The following is a 16,849-nucleotide window of genomic DNA, read 5'->3' on the forward strand; positions in this document are numbered from 1 at the left end:
TTTGAGAATTTTAGATACTGTTCCCTTAAAGACTATAAATTAGGGAAAATGGGGTAGGGAAGTTTTCTTACTGCTAAGAAAATTTCCGGTTTCTGTAATGGCCACAAACAAATAAAGGAATTGGTAAGCTATGATCAAGATGAAAGAGTGTTTCATAAATTTTTATATGGGCTGTACACGCGGACCGGCGTCACGCAACACGTTGCTTGCCGGTCGCGAATATGATATTTATTACAACATATTCCGTGACCTTTGGCCGAACATAAACTTTGTAGTTTCCTTATACAAGCGGCCCAAGCTCGCCTTGAACTTCGCAAGCTTCAGCTACACGCCACGCGACAAATAGGTCAACTCGAACACTACATCAGGCACAGTGGCGTGGCGACCTGCTGCCGGCTCCAAGGCAATTGCCCTTAGCCCAGGGTGTCGAAGTGATTTGGGCATCGACATTAAAACATATTATCATGACCGGGACGCTTAAGTATTTCCCATGGACCCAGTACGGTGAAACCACGCGCGCTTTCTTAGTAATGTATTGAACAAAACAAATACCCATTTCGAATAAAGAATTATTAATTGAAAATAATGTTGGTACCTACCTACTTTATCGCTTGTCTAATATGATAAGTAGTTCCAATGTTGAAATCAAAAGTTCATTTAACTGCACGAATATTTCACATTACATAAGTTACCCATGCACAACAACCGAAATGTATATGTTTAATTAACAGCAATATGCAATTTCGCGGTGCAATAATAAGTTTATTAGTGCTGTAATGGTTGCATTTTACGAGCATGGTAATATTAGTAACATGCGTCTATGTAAAGATGCACATATTATCCACCAAAGAAGAAGAATGTAATCAAATTGAGCAAGAAACAATAATTGAAAGATTCTACAGGTTCCAAAGGGTTAGACATGTGGAAAGAAGACTAGATGCGAAATTCGGCCATTGAGATAAACTGACTGCGTTGAAGAAGATTGAAGCATGAAGGATGCGAAGGCCTCGGGATTAGATAGAAGTGGCTGAAAGCATTTATGGTGTTGATGTTGACGATGATGATCCCTTAAAGGGAATGTTAACGACATGTTAACCTGACATGGGAATGTTAACCCTTATGAAAATAAACCCATTAAGGGTATACTTAAAAGAATTCATAATCTGCTCTTTCATAGATGGCGCTAATTTTATTATTTTAGGATAAAACTATTGTGCTTTAAAATATTATCACGAATTAGTTGTTTGCGCCCGTATATACAGTTTTGTCCGTATAAAAATTTAATTCTTTCAAGAAAGGCATACACATATAATATTGGATTGAATCACTGATACAATATTGTATTTGTACTTATGCTTTTCTCGAAAGAATCAAGTTTGTATACGGACAAAAATATTTATTCTTTTTCGTTTTGCGTAAGTACGGGTAAACAAATAGTTCAACTTAAAATTTTAAAGCACAACTTTCAAAAACTGTTATTTCTTGAAATAATTAAATTAGAGCTATTTATGAAAGAGCTGATTATGAATTATTTTAAGTGTACCCAGAATCTTTTATTTTAATAATCAGAGACGAAAAGCGGGGAAAAAATTAGAAGATCTTAAATGTGAAGGTCATTAATTTTTTAGATACGCCACAGATATGTGACAATTTAATGCAGATGAAGAGACAAGGCTGTTGTTTAGTGAGAAATAATTAACGATGAGAGAATATTGCATTTTTGTTTGAATTCGCACATATGGCAGACGAGAGATCCATTTGCAAGCCAATTGACATATCGTCGTATTGCATATTATATCAAAAAATCTTAATAAGGAGATAAATCCAGTAAATTTCGTTGTATTATATAAAAAGAAGAGACAATACTATTGTCTGAAAAACAAATAAAAATATCTTGTACTTTCATTTGAATTCACACATATAGAAGGTAAGAAAAAAAAGAAGGAAAGAAAGGGAAAATCTCAATCGGTCACTGATCGGTGAAATCGTTATAGCGGTGTACAGACACCCAAAAAGCCATGGCCACGGGCCATGAAAGCCGGTAACGGGTAGCGGGTCGCAGGTAAGGTGTGCCGAGAAATAATAGACAAAATGCTGTGATCGTTTAGATCAGTGATTCCCAACCGGTAGTCGTTCAGTTATAGGTGGTCCGCGAAACATTTATTCATTTTACTTTGAAACTGAATCGAAAGGTATCCGAAAGCTGATTCGTAACCCTTGGTATTAATGTTGGAGGTAGCAAAAGAAGTCCAATAAGAGCTCATTGAATTGCAAGGACGCGTTTGAATCTGTTTCCCCTTGAGGAGTTGTGGTGCAAAAAAACAAATTCTAGCAATAATACTAGCCCCAGGATTCCCAGAGTTTAAAGAAGATGCAAGCTCAAAAATCATATTGATGTTTTGCTAAATTTAATTTTCTATTAAAAATGTTATTTTTGTAATATAATTGTATCTCCTCCTAGTGCATGTTACAAGAATCGTTTCCTAGTAAGTTTAATTAACGAACATATTGGATGTTTTGGTTAAATTTTATTATAAGATTAACACAGTTTATTATTCTTGTACCTTGTGGTCCCTGCAAGAACAAATAAATGTCATTGTGGTCCCTGGTAAAAAAAGTTTGGGAACCTCTGGTTCAGATGGTTTGAAATGGCAACACCGAAATGACTGACAGGCAAAATAATGTAACTTTAAAAAGGCCTTATGGTCCAATTTAAGAGTTTGACGTCAACATAATCTAAGGATTAAAAAAAAATGCGTAGTAATAATAATGATTATATTATTATTATTCATAATGCATTTTCTAATATTAATATCGATAGAAAACAATTTATTGTTTTTTTGAAATTTTGAAATTCTAATGTCAATGAAGCCAGATGTTAAAAATTAGATGTAAAATTAATAAATATATATAATTTATACTATGTGGAAGAAGCACGTACCTTTAGCATAAACAACATAACACGTTAAGAACAATTGAGTTGTCATTGATCTAGTTCGGTCAACATGTTATATTCTATATTCAAAAATAATATTCTCGCATTTGAATTAAAAATAATTGTTATTCTAAAACCGAAACTCGGTGTTGACATTGATGAAATTTCTAGATTTTGTTGGCAATCTGTAGCAGGTACCTGCCGCCTGCGAATGAAAATTGGTAGCCACCTTCGTGCTGGCGCCCGTAAACCGATTGCGAAAGTGATTTCCTCCGCGAGATTAGGAGGCGACATGCGAATTTTCCCACCGGTTTTTCCGACAATCGATTGCGTAATTGTAATCACGACCGGCAGCTAGTTTGCGATACACGAGGGTGGGAAATCACGATTTTATAATTTTAATTTGATTTTTCCTCCCCTTACGATTTTACAGAAATACGAGAAATCCAATTCACAATCTCATTATTACATCCTGTACAAATGCTTCAGCTTATAATATATTTATATGTCTGGAAGCTAACCTACAAAACCTTAACTATAAGGCAGTCGTCCCACGGGTCGGTAAGGAATCGACAATAAGCGAGTGCTGTAAAGACGCGAGAAATGTTGCGCGATGTATGTCGCATGATATCTGCACACCTCAGATAAGCTATGTAGCTTGTAGCTTAGAAAACTATCAGTAGTACAGATTTCTCTATTCGCGTTTACCGCCTTTAAGCTGAATGTCATTATCTTATCATCGTCAAATTGTAACTCGTTATTAGTATTAGGGTACTACTGTCACACGTAATTTAATATAAATGTAATTTGATAGAGCTTTAGGAGACATGTAAAGATGACATGTACATAATAACAAAGGATTGTGAATCAAGTCAGTCACCAAGTGACGACGAGATTGTGGATTTCTGTTATATTAATGCGCCTTAATAATAAATTCTTTAGAATATATATTTTTAACTAAAATAAATGTTATTTGAAAAAATGGTAATTAGAAGTTCGTTATGTGTTGTCGACGGTGTCACGATAAATATCGAGTGCACACTGAAAACCAGTACGGCTAGCTGTATACGGGAAATACATCGCATCGCTTCCTCTCGCCCCACGACCCGTTTGCAGTGTTTGCAGGCCCCAAAACAAATATATGGATCGGTAGGCTCTCGGTAACCGTACTCTGTTTTTGTCGATTCTTTACCGACCCGTGGGAAGCGACTCAATCATAAAAGCTGTTTGTTTCTGTGGCAGTAAAAACTTAGAAAACGGTGGAAAAGGCTCGGGTGTTGTGTAAACATCACATTCAAATCTGGTTTTTATTGTTAGACAGTGGAACTATATCGCCACCCGGTTGAATAAGGTAGGAGCTGTAAGAAAGGATATATTAATGCGGGTCTTGAAGAGGCCCGGATTATACGAAAGAGGAAAAATAGATAAAATTCAAGGACATTCTGATCTCATCACACAGAATGGTGTTTAAGTAAAATTTAGCAGTAAACCATTTCGATCAGTGAGCTCTTGCATTACATAAATTGCATAACTTTTCTCTAAAGTGTAACTATAAACTTAGTGAGGTTAAACTAAGAGTACTTAAGTCAGGTTTGAAAATGAAATACATAAACACACCAATTATATAGAACTCGCAAAAAAATATTTAAAAAAACATCATAAAATCAAAAGAAAAGGGACATTAAAACAGGTAGGTAATCTTTAACCTTGAATTTATGGTAAATGTTAAATTTGATCTATAAATCAAAAAATATAAATCCTAACATTAAAAATAGCCCCGGTTCCAGGGGTAAATCTAGGGGTCTCCCTTTAAAGTCTTATTTTAGTATCACGGAATAAAAACGAAATCACAAATATGTGTTTGATAAAGCAGAAAATTGACCCTTATCGCGTGACCTATCAGAGACCTTTCACGAATTAACACGTCGAATTTAAGCTTATTTTAAGGGTGTATTTGTGTCAATCTTCCAAACGTACATCTTCTATTAATCTATTAATGTTTGAATTATGTTTCTGCGACACTTCTAATATGAAAAGATTTGTTGGACGATCTTATCACGTAATCAAACTTTAAGATAACTTAGGACTGCCTACCTATTCTGTCGATATAACGTATTCATTTTCGATGGTATATGTAATTTTGGTGTGAACTGAGAATGCTTAAAGCTTTTAGATTGAATCTGTAATTAAATTGTGGTTATTAATGCGATAACGATATTCATTAATTTTCGCCAAAGGAGTGTTGTGGAATCCCACGGCTTTCATTAAAATATCAAATATGTAATCTTCATTAAATTTACTAAATATATTATGGAGAGAACGAACATACATTGCGATACCCGTCTCAAAACAGATATTGTACAGTTAGGCGAGTAAGGTAAATAAGTATTGTTAAAAAGATTGTAAATGCCTGGGTTGCCGGTAATGAAATTGAATTGATAGTTCATGCAGGTTGCCTGTAAAAAAAATCAAAAATTAAGAGAGAAAAGAATATTATATGTATAAGACTTCTCATTTTTGAAATTTGCCACCAACAATTATTTTAACAGCTTAATGATTGAGAAGAAAATGTTCTTAGTAAAATAAACTTCAAACATAAATCCAATTTTTTTTTTACATTAACTAAACACAGGAAAATAATTTCCTTCAGGGCCTATGTCATCTTTAGAGATGCTATGTGGAGGATCTTTTTAAGGAAAGGAAGGAAAGAAAAAGGTATGAGGATTGGGGTGTGGGATCAGTGTGTCCAGGAGTGACGGACGTGTTAACACTGCGACGCAAGGCGATCCGATGGGTCGAGAGAGTCCTGCTGGTCAAATGGTTTCAACATGTAGCGGAAAGCTGAAAATGATCGAAACCTTTTATTATTCAGTATTTCATTTTTTTTCGATCTTATTTACGGATATCAAATACGAAAATGTGTTTTTTTCCAAATCGTTTTTTTAAATAACTTGAATAGTTGACCACCAAAAACATCGACATTATAAATCAAAATATTTTATTATTTTATATTTCTCACTAAATACAAAGTAGTGAACATCGTTCACCTGATTACACCGATAGTTCAAAAATGAGGCAATTTAAATCACTTCTAAAAATTCCGAATACCTACTAACCGCGTTCCTGAAATAGATTGCTTTGAAAACACGCAATAAAAATAATTTAAAGTTCGAAAGCTAAATACGGATTTCGGTCAGGATGCAAATTTATTGATATGTCAAGAATATTTCGGTTATGAACTAATCCACTATTTGTGTGGAACGCGGAAGAGTCCACATCAAAGCTCGTTCTGTCTGCGGATAAAAGCAATTTATTTACGCGATGTTGGCGTATTAACCCTACGAAAACAGTCTATTTTTATACAATATACACAGGACGCCAGCATAGTCTGTCAAAACATGATTCCGAAATACTGTTATTGCCATGTCTCTATAGCGATAAAAAAATTAACCACGTTCAAGTTAAACAGATGCATACATAAAACATATCCAAGGTAAAAGCTTAAACACTGGAAGAAATCATTCAATTTTCGGGTAATAAAAAACACACTGTAGGTATATGTGGTGTCTGGTATAAATAGGTATTATATTGTATGCTAAAAGTGATTAAATAAAGCTAAAAACATTTTACAAAACTTGTTTTATATTTCACCCAATCCGTGTGACTTAGGCCGGGTTGTTTCGGAGAATTTGAACAATTCATCGAATTTCAACGTTCATTTCCGGGTTCTGTGAACATCTTATTCAAGTTCTGTTATTATCTAATTATAGGCTAGTTGCTTGACAAAACTGAAATTAAAACAGAACTGGAAAAAATCTTTCACAGAACTGGAAAATGAACGTTGAAATTTGATGAATTGTTCAAATTCTCCGAAACAACCCGTCCTTAATAATGTCACACCTTACCTGCATGTATAATTTGTCAATTGTTCGAAAACAAAAGGAAAGAAAAAACTAAGCTAAAAGGTTGCGTGATATTTAAGCAAAGTTTGGGCGTTAATGGAAAAGCCCACATCAACATAGGGGCTCTCTACATCGTACACTTGGGAAATGGGAGATGATACTCGAGCGCCGCTGCATGACCTAAAAGTTTTCAACCAAAAGGGTAATTAGGTACGATCCGGAAGAACGGCTTACAAGAGATACACGAATGTGAACACGTGCGTCATACACCGTCCCAGAATAATTCCCGAAACTACCTGCGAGGGCACGCGAAGGTTCGCAAGGGCTCGGCGTGAAAAGGCAACCAACTGGCGTGGGTGAAAATACAACTGCCTGGATCATGACGGTTTATCACCGAAGGGAAAATAGGATTTAGACTTCGACCAACACACTTTTTCACCGATTAAAGTGGAAAAGAAAGACTACTTTTGCACAGGCTTTTAATATCTGAATATATGATGGGAAATCGTGAAGAATTGTACAACATGTCGTGTTTTACACGATTTCGTTCCCGTTCCCAATTGCCCAATATTGTTGTGTTGTCACTTTATTTTTGGAAAGTATGGCTTAACTCATCATTAAACCTAACACCTTTGTAGAGGCTAGGGAGATGAAAGATCTACTCACATCATCATTTCACAATTGCACATAAGTCTAACGCACTATAACTGACGGACAATACCCTAAAATAAAGTCGGAATCTTAACGATGTAAGTGAGAAAGCCATGCACAATAACATGAGACGCGCGGCCTTGGTGTATTGGATAGACCTAAGGTTAAATTTGCCCTAGCAAATCTCAAAAATAAAATGGAAATCTTAACGACTGAAGTGAAGAAGTCGTGTCAAAAAATACTTGGCCCGCGGCCCGGCGGAATTGACGGACCTGTCGAATTTCTTCTAGCAAGCCTAGAAGACTGATCTCTCCGTGGGGTTTATTTGAATTATTTCTGATGAACGTATTGCTAAAATCTCATGTTTCTAGAGGAACCCCTCGGGAAGTTACTAATTTATCGTCTAGAAAAATAAAATCTGGTGCTTATCGCTAATTTTATACCTGGAAAACGTTTCGAAAAAGTTCAAACCGTTTATTATAAGTTTTTTAATTATTAAGGTACAGTATTCATTAATCTTAAATATAAATAACTTACATACTCGTACGTGGGTATCGGTCTAAATATATTATCTTTAAGAATTCGTCGGAAGTAATTAAAAAGTGAGCCTCGAGCAAACCCCCGTTATTAGAGTCTAGTGTCGCCTTAACGTAAGCATTTTTTTGTGAAATTATTTGATTTCATAAAAACCCGTTCGGAAAAATACGCAATATGCTGAAAAGATTTAATAAGATAAGTTTTTTTACCTTCGAACTGAGTTTCTCGCTACGAGAGCAGCGGTTTGCTACTAAAGAGACGAAAGGGAGGGTTTTACCGTTTAATTTAATGGCAAAACAAAGCGCTTTGCGCTTCAAGCAAAAATAACATTACTTGTATAACGAGGAGTAATATTAAATGCGGTGTAATTATATCGGCCCTTGTTGCGTGCGCTGAGCTGAAAAGTTTTTTTTATTATAAAAACCAGCAACCACAAACGCTTCAATGTACAGTTTATTTTTACATTTCTTTGTTGAAAGATTCATCGAATCCAATACAAAGTTTCAATGAATTGTTGTTTATTTAAGAAACACGTAAATCATTCCGCAATAAATTGGCAATGAAAAAAAAGTTTGTTTTATAGCATCGTTAAAGAAGACTGAAAACAATGCGGTAAACTTGTTTAACTATTTATAACATATATGTACATTGGTAAATAGATAGTTTTTTCGTTGAGATCGTTTTAGACAACAACATTTTTTCAAATATAGTGATCGCAGGAATAGTGGAAATTGTATCAACCATCTTTTATAATAGATGAATAGCGAGTTCAGATGGCAAATTCAGAAAACATAAGATCACCAAAAGGAGGAGGAAAATGTTTATTGTTTTTCTTTTAATCACAAACGTACGAATATTTCCCTTTACTAAGCAAGATATAAAATGATCATGCTGGATTCACTAAACCACAGAAGAGATAAAAGTCGAATGTGATTTTGTTTTCATAAATTGAGAAAATCAAATTGTTGTAATAATATATACTATTACTTAGGTCTTAATTTTTTTTTTTACATTTACATGTACCTACTCATGTACCGGTTTTCCAATAAGAGGTGTTATTTTGATATTCAATCGTAAAAGATCAATGGTTTCGTTGCTTGTGTGGCACGTAGCGCCGTCTTGTTGGAAGTAAACGTTGTCCAGATCAATACCATCCAATTCCGGCCATAAAAAATCATTCATCATCTCTCGATAGCGATCCATTTACCGTAACTGTTGCTCCAGCCTCATTTTCGAAAAAGTAATGAATCCAGTGACTCCGCCGGACCATAAACCGCACCAAACAGTCACACGTTGAGGATAGAGAGGCTTTTCAACAATAACTCTTGGGTTTTCCGAGCCCCAGGTGCGACAATTTTGCTTGTTGACGAAGCCACCGAGGTGGAAATGGGCTTCATCACTAAAGATGATTTGCATTTGATTCACTCAAGTGAATTTTAATAATTTCAATGCGTTGTTGAAGCGTGTATCGTTCCATTTTTATTAATGGCGTAGTTTCTACTTGTCAAATGTCAAAAAATGACAGCTTCAAAAGTAACATCTACAGGAAAAAGCAGGATATTCAAAATAACACCTCTAATTGAAAAACCCTGTAGTATGAAAATAAATAAGGACATTATCGTGGTTTATTTTTGGTGCATTATACCGTGTTGCGCTATTTCCTTCTTTAGCCAACTTTTCGGACAGCTTTACAGTGTCCATCATCAGGGCAGATGTGTCATTACACACGGCATAATACCCTAAAAATAAATAACGATAATACTTTTGACCGTAAAAATCTCAAATCATATCGAAATTCAATCCAAATCAAACCTGATTAATGGACTAATTTGATTTTTTTTTTAAATTACGTCGCCGGATTCTAAAATTTCAATTACATTTTTATTCCAAATAATATAAAGAATCACTGGTTAAATAAGTCAAGTACGTCCCTTAAGTAACAACCTGTATAATAATATTTTACCTGGAAAATTTTGAATGTTTTTTTTTTTTCAAAACTGGAAATGATTTTGCAAAAGACTACGCCTTAATTTTTCACCGGTCTGAGCTAGTAACTACATACAAAGTGGACATGGGGAAACCGAAAAGAATTACATTTATTTGAAATATACAACAAGAATACAAAATTTGGAAAACCACATTTTTACAAGAATCCCACCACATTTTGAAAATAAAATCAGAAGCAGAATCGATGTGGTAATAAGGCTTAAAATCGTAAGACCAGTAGGTACTGTAAGGATGTGCGTGGTGAAAAGATCAGAAGTTATGAAGGTCCTATAAATTTAAGGATTAAGGATATTTTTCATAGTAAAAACAGGTATCAATTTTGTGTGACATCAATGTGCACTACTGCAGCATTAAAAACTAGAAAGATAAGTTGTGGAGCCACGAAATCAGAACTTCCTTTCTATCTGGAATTTCCAGATAAACACACATATTTGCAGGTCGTTCATGTCTCGTCAGTAGGAGACATGTAGACAGGAGACGTTGTTACTATCGTTGATGAATCATGCTTTCGAAACGCCGAGAAACTATATTATTATACCTTCTACATACTATGAAATCATATTCAGCTTGGTTCTTACTCGACGAAATTAATTAATTTATAGTGCACTGCATCCCGCCTCGACATTATCCCCGAGTGCGGGCAAAACTGTGATCTAGGAGGTTTTGGTGCGGGATGCTGAATGAGAGCAGCAGAGCTAATTAGATCGCTCGAGAAGATGAGAAATGAACAAACGTAAACCTTTATTTCCAGCATGGAACAGTGTAGGTTATAGGCTTGTATGAACTTGTGCATGTATGGTAAAAACTGGATATGTAGGTTTGGAACTGCTGCAGGTGCTAAACGAGAGCTCGTTGGAAAATCATTTACATGTAGAGCATTTTTAATACGTGACTTCGTGAAAGATTTAATAGAATGAAAAACATAGTAATTAATACCCACGACAGAGTTAGCATTTTCATGTGTTACTAGTAGTTAATAATTAATACCCAGCTTCGCCTATGTTTAAACACTCTTTTTTTTGTCTATATTTGTTTTCACAGAAAAATTGAAAATTTTGAGATAAAAATGTAGCGGCACTTGGTTGGACTCCGCCCAGTTTAAGTGATACTAACAACAGTTACATTTAATAGGTAGGTAGGTATTAGGTCATTCACAGAGAGAGGGTGAGTATATATTGTAAGTAGATTATTACAATATAGAGCCCCTGAGGTGATGTCTCACAAAAGCGGCGCTATACAAATTGTCCAATAAATTAATAAATATAATGTTTACATTTTATTGCGTACATATGCATTGATATACAACGGAAATAGATAAAATAATGTAATCTTATTAAACTTTATTTCATTAAAACACAAATAACTTTGTTTACATCACTTTATTATATACAACCTGTACATGTTTCATGAACGAAGTTTACCTCATCAGGAGTAAAAAATATAGATTGCAATTGGAAAGAAGAAGTGGAAGGAGGGGGGAGGGGTAGAGTGGGCGGGGTTTATCAAAATTAGGAATAACAATATCGTTAGACGGGAAAGACCAGTTGAGTGGGAAAATATTGGCTAGATCGTCCAGATGCTAGCGTAATAATACTATCAGATACCAACGGGGTCTTGTCTTATTTTTCGACATTTGAATATTTCAAAACTTCATAGTACGTGATGGAAATTACACTGCAAGCTTTTAACAATTACGTTAACCTAGAAATTTCAAAAAAAGGTGTTAGAACACAATTCGAGTTGCTTGCTGGGACAGATGGTCTGCCTTTGAAGTTTTGAAATAATTGCGCGCCTTGGGTAAGTAAGAGTTCCGGTGTCGGTTTAAATTTTTGTTTAATGCATGTTTTCTTCGTAATCAATTTTAATCTAATGACTGAAAGAACAAGCAAAATAATAAACACAATCAGAATAAGAAAACTTATTTCTGTCTCTGGATAAAAACTTCGAATTCCATTCAAATGCCCATCTTTTACAGGATTTATGCAAAGATATTAAATAATGTCAAGATGTGGGTATGGTAAAGCTGCCCGATGATTTGCATAGTAAAATACGTTGTTTATTACCCGTGATCATCAGACGCTGTTAAGCCATTCACAGAATCAAAACTTTAAACATTTGTAGTGTCAGAGCATTTGTGGTACTAAATCATTAGTTGTAGGATGATCTTTCGTAGTAGCAAATTTTTCCTAACTCGAAATATTTGCTACTACGAAATGTACGAAAGCATTCGTGGTATTCACAGAAGCATTTGTCGACTGGAAATACCGTGACATTATTACGTCAAGTACACAAGCGACTGAGTTTACTCGTGAAAATGATATTACATTTTTAGGGGATCATTCGTGGTAGCAGAACTTTCCTAATAGCAGGTCTTTCGAGTTACCAGAGCATTCGTGGTATTCACCGAAGCATTTGTCTACTGGAAATTTCGTGACATTGTTATGTCAAGTCCCCGATCGACTGAGTTTACTCGTGTAAAGGACATTACACTTTTAGGGGATCATTGGTGGTAGCGGAAGTTTCGTCGTAGCAGGTCTTTCGAGTTACCAGAGCATTCGAAGTATTCACTGAAGCATTTGTCAACTGGAAATACCGTGACATTGTTACGTCAAGTCCACTAGCGACTGAGTTTACTCGTGAAAAGGATATTACATTTTCAGGGGTTTGGTCATGTCTCTGGGGCACATACGATATGAGCGTTCGGATTTATTATTTAAGCCAAACAAACCCCGCATACTGTACGCTGTATGGCTACCGTTGAATAATTCTTTTGTGTAGCTCTCACGGCACACTGCCTTATTAATGAGATGGGACGTTTGATAAAACTGAATAAAATATCTATGGCATTTTTATCAGTGGCCTAAAAGATTTTTGGAACAAAGGCAAAATGCATCTATTATATTGTTTTTATTCGAAGAAAACGTGTCATTTAAAAAATATGTCACGTTTTTTATCATTTTTAAGCCGTGAACGCTGTACAAACTGAGAAAATGATATATAAAATATTTGTCTGTGCATAAATCAAATCGGCTTTCAGAAACCAACAGTTTGCACAATTCCAACGATATGATACAACCCCATGGGGCAATATTCAGAGCGACTGTTACGTCATATGAAATATTGAAGGAATTTATAAGTATAAGAGGTTCTAAGGACAAAAAGTCTCAATTAGCATATTCCAATTGTTGGAATTCTCGATAGTAAATGAGATAAATGCAATTACCTGAAAAAATCAGGAATCTGAACGAGATAGATAACCAAAAATGTTGTTATTGATGAATGCATTTATAAATGGTTGCAACTACACGTCCAATGAACGCAAAATACCCTCTCTACAGTAACGTCCATAAAATTATATCAATATTTCTTGCAACTAATTGAAATACGTGCAATGTTGTTTTTTTTAAAAACAACATAATACTATTATTATCACATTTCTTTTCTGAGCCTCGGATAATTTGAAACATAATTACTTACCTAATTAACAAAAAGAAACGCTACAGGGCCTCATAAGAATATAAGGGCAGAGCGGAAATAGACCCACGGCCTGTTGGCCAGTTGAGAAGTTTCCGGTACTCCAGTAGCCCGTCCCTAATTATACTACAATGTTTGTTAAGTTACCATTACGTCAGAGAGAATATTTTTTGCCATCGTCCCTTGCGAAACGCACGCTCAAATCAACTTTTCTCCATCAAACGTTCTAGAAACAACTACAAACAACTCCCAATTATCCGAAGAACATACACCATTCACAATGATGTTTTTAACATAATATATCCTCATGCCAATTTAATAAACGAATTTTGCAAAAACAGAAATCGAAACATTGCATCTATATTCTTCCTTGTCGCGTCCTTAACCTGTTAACCGGGGAGTTCAGTTTTGAATTACGCAGCATATAACGGGCGCGAACTCCTTCACTAGGACGTATCAATACGTCACGCCCGGTGGACGTAATTTCATATTTTTATTTTTTTTATTTATGCATCTAAAAAAATAAAAACATCGAATTAAAAATATAGAATATTTACAAATAATTATAAGGATTACAAAAAATATAAAAAAAGGTTATAATTACAGAACAATAAATAAAAGCACAAAGATAAAAGAAAAAAATTGAATTAAAAAATTAAAATATTTAAAAATTAAAAACTCAATTTCCGTGTGATATGCTCGGAAATATACGTCCCGCTCGTTCCAGGGCGCAACATATATTCAAGGACGTATTCATACGTCCTACCCGTACCCGATACTGTTTAAGTTTGACGTATTTATACGTCCCGCCCGGTTAACAGGTTAATCCATATTGTAATACTTGTTTCGAAGACGGTTATTTTTTTTTAATGGTTTTTATTGCAAGAGCGAGGACATTAAATGGTTTTATAGAAAAATTTTGCGAAATTTCTCTCCCCAAAAGTGAAGGTTGTAGGAATCGACCCGAGTTTGTGTGTGCAAAGTTATCCTGGTTTTTTACTTGCGTAACATAATATTATATATAACTCTCCCTTTTACTCCCTAATTTACATACTATTGTGTACGGTGATTTTCCATGGATGTGCGAGTATTATTTTACTTGTATTTTACTCGTTCAATTGATAACTGTGTTTTCATCAAAATAAATAAGAAAAAATAGCCTAAAAGCAGTCATTATGATAAAAACGTTACGTGCATTTGAGGTGAACTATCACAAAACTGGGCTATACAGAATTAACTGATATAATTTTTTCAATTATCTTACGTAGGTGTAATAAACCTATTTTAATACATAGTAATACAACTTACCGGGCCAGAACACTATTCCATTACGTTCATTCTAGTAGATGTAAGGTTGTAACTCACCTGAAAAAGAGAAAAAATAAGATAAATAAAAATGAAAAACACGACAACGAAATACTATGGTAAATTTTTTGCATATTTGACGATAAAACAATCAAATTCGTACATAGAAATCTAACTACTCAATTTATTTATTCATGAATGTTACTCGCGAGATTTCAACTTTATTAGGTACTTACGAGTACAATGAATACACGGTGTCGGTGAAACTGGTGAATCTACATCACATTTGGATTTTATGGGATAATTTTTTTTTTATTTGAGTTTTCGTTTTCGAGTATTTCGAGTCCAAAGTTAGAATTTTTTGGTCAAATCAAAAAAAAACGGTCGATAGGGTGTTAATATCATATGTTAAATGTCTTTTAATTTACACAGATAAAAATTACTAATATGAATTGAATATTGCTAATCTAATAAGAATTTCTTCAAATTATTCTTAATCCGGTAAAAAACGGGATTGCAGGGCCTTAACGAATGAATTGATAGGTTTCTTAAAAAACTTTTAGTAAAATTCTCATGTATTATCACGATGTCGGCAAACGTGTATAAAAATCCTAATATTTTCGAATTGTATATTATCAAGGCGAAGGCAGGTGCATGAACATGTCTTCCAATATACTGCCAATTTACTAAAATCATCAGGAAACGGCCTGTAACCCCGTTTTTAACCGGACTATCCATTATTTTAAGAGATATTTAATACATTAGCAATACTCACTTACGTGTAGGCCCGACTTTTTAACTTTCACTTTTTAGTTTCGAAAAAAATGAAAAAATAAATCATATTTGGCCCCAAAAGTTTTCTTTAGTGGCCGATAAAACGTTGTGTGGATTCACCAGTTTCTTGCTTGCATTACGTATTTCCGGACACCGTGTATAAGACATCCAAACAAAGCAACGCCCAAATATTTTGTTTCAGAAATAACCAACTTAAAATATTCTAGGTTGCGAAGGGAATCGACGCCGCAACCTTCCGACTCAAATGACGTGAAAACACTCTAAGCCATCGCTGTATAGGCCGACAAAGGAATAAAACTGCTGCATAATGGGAACGTCGTCCATGGTGTGATCGAGCCACCAATTAATTTTCTTGTGGCCTAATTGATTACCAGGCGAACAGAACTAATTACGCGGATAGGACAGGTGAGCTTAGATGGTTGTAAGGAGTTTTAGTCATTCGTGTCGGCTGACGGGGCCAACCTTACAATATAAGTCCAATATAACTAACAAAGGAATAACGAGTAGATTAAACACGGTTTCTCAAACTTTTAATCGACGGCAAACCCGTTTTTAAACAACAAACTCTAACCATCCACCCAGCTATTATCTTTCAAACAATCGGGAAAAATATTGTAACATTAAAATTGTTGTAAAATGTAGCTTTCATGAATAATTTTTATTTCACTAAAATATATAACTGACCACACTAAGTTTATTGATCATCCAAACGCAATAGAGATTTATTTTTAAGGCCGTGTACAAATGGCGTTGTTATTTTAAAAAAATACACAAAACATTGAAACATTGGGGCTTGGCGATACACATTTGTGCATGCATACACAAGGTTTTTTCTTTTCGTAGTCGTTGGAAAATATTGTTCGCGCGGGTGTTTTGTGTATACGTTTTGCAGTAACAAAACATTTTATGTGCAGGAGACCTGTCTTTAAAGTTATGTTCCGTGAACTACGGTGGTCAGCATCTGTCATATGCCTGCCAAAACCAAAGATACAAAATCAGGGAAAGGTTGTATTTTTGACCGGTTAGTGGCTCATTCAGTTTGTCTGCTAGCTAAGTTCTCCATCATGTTACAAGCAACATTTCCATTTAGTTTGATAAAGAGTTATTAAGAGTATATTGATTAAGATTTTTTCAAATATTGTCAAGTTATTTCTTATTTCTTTAAAAAATAATTCTATAAAAGTAGGATCGTGGAAAAGTGGATACGATCGACAAAGTTCTGCGTTTAAAGTTTATTTCACCC

General features: G+C 34.7%; 1 protein-coding gene across 4 annotated transcripts in view; it reads right to left on the reverse strand.

Moving 5' to 3' along the window:
* Positions 1–16,849, reverse strand: part of Pka-R1 (protein kinase, cAMP-dependent, regulatory subunit type 1) — a 174,687-nt gene that overhangs the window by 70,574 nt on the left and 87,264 nt on the right. The gene's annotated exons all lie outside the window — the stretch shown is intronic.

The sequence above is a fragment of the Hesperophylax consimilis genome, chromosome 7 (assembly GCF_061612785.1).
Source record: "Hesperophylax consimilis isolate HC1 chromosome 7, BYU_Hcon_1.0, whole genome shotgun sequence".
Lineage (NCBI taxonomy): Eukaryota > Metazoa > Arthropoda > Insecta > Trichoptera > Limnephilidae > Hesperophylax > Hesperophylax consimilis.